Source organism: Olea europaea, unplaced genomic scaffold (genome assembly GCF_002742605.1).
Source record: "Olea europaea var. sylvestris unplaced genomic scaffold, O_europaea_v1 scaffold2587, whole genome shotgun sequence".
Taxonomy (NCBI): Eukaryota; Viridiplantae; Streptophyta; class Magnoliopsida; order Lamiales; family Oleaceae; genus Olea; species Olea europaea.
In genome coordinates, this window is record NW_019244176.1 from 70822 (window position 1) to 72309 (window position 1488).

Here is a 1488-nt window from a genome sequence, read left to right on the forward strand (position 1 = left end):
TTTTTAAGTATGAGATCAATTTTTTCCTTTTTTCTTAAGGGTATTGCACAAATTTTTTTTTACACGATTTAAATCGTATCCTTAAGATATTGCACAAAAATTTGTCAAAATTTGTGTACGATTTAACACGTTTGTTTATCAATTTGTTTAACTTTAATGTCCTTGTATTATCGTAACTTGCTTTGCTTGAACGTGGTTCCAAAATGCATTGTCTAATAAATAATTTTGTAGTTTGCCAATTCAAACAGTGGATGCAAAATTCACCTTAAATTTATTTTTCACATTTTTCCAAACCACTTTTTTAACCATTTTAGATTATTTAAAAAATTAATTGATCGAGAGGAAAAAGTAACGGTAAGAAAGGGAGGCATGAATTCGGACGACGAANNTTAAATCCTTTCTAATCAACCGCAACATACATTTTCCCTCCCTGTTCATGATGATGTGTTTCAGGCGGTGCTAAATTATTTTGCTCGCGGTAAGTAATGTCCTCCTGGTTCAGGAGCTTCTTTATAATCTTAATTTGAGAGCGTGGTGAGGTAATGTTGTCCTTAAACTTGATATGGTTAAGGCATATGACCACATGGACCGAGGTTTCTTGGATCATATTTGAATTAATCGAATCAGCAGGTGCATCTCTGGATGTCGATTCTTGATGCTACTAATGAACGAACTTGTGGTTTTTTCTATTTCTCCCGTGGTCTTTCACAGGGTGATCCTATCACTCACTCTCTTTTTATTATTACTGCAAAATATTTCTCCCATATACTTGCCCACCAATTCAGAATTACCCTAATATGGAATATTTGATCATATTTGCAAATGGTCAGAAATAGTTTATGTAGAGATTGCTTCTGCCTTGAGCACTATGAGAGTGTTTATGGTCAACTAGTTAACAAGGACAAGAATGATCTTATTTTGCCATGTTGGGAGTCTACCAGTCAGATTAGGAGACTTGAGCATTTGATAGACTTTCATTATCAGCAATAGCCCTTCACTTATTTGGTGTCCCTTTATTTAAAGGGGCTCAATGGATCATTCTTTATGATGACCTCATTCATAAAGTCGAGCAGAATATCGGGCTGAGGCTACTGCCTCCCAGGGGGCCAAGACTGAGCATTAAGTCTATTGCCTCTCGAAGGTCAAATTACTTTACTGAGACATGTTCTCTACTCTATTCCACTCTTTATTTCAGATTATGCAGTCTCCCAAGATTGTTTTGAAGAAGTCGGAGAGTATATTTAGCCCCCTGTTTGGTATCGATTAAAATTTAGATTTTAATATAAGTCAAAGTCAACAATTTATTTCAATCACATATTTTAAGATCCTACAACTTTTCAACCATATATTTTATCAACTTTTATCAAAATTTACTGAAAATCAGACTCTTAACTAAACCAAACAATAAATCTGTGTAGTGTAGTTCGAATGTCTAGTCTACAAATTCAACTTATTAATTATATATGGCTCCCTCAGTGTCGGCGTAAA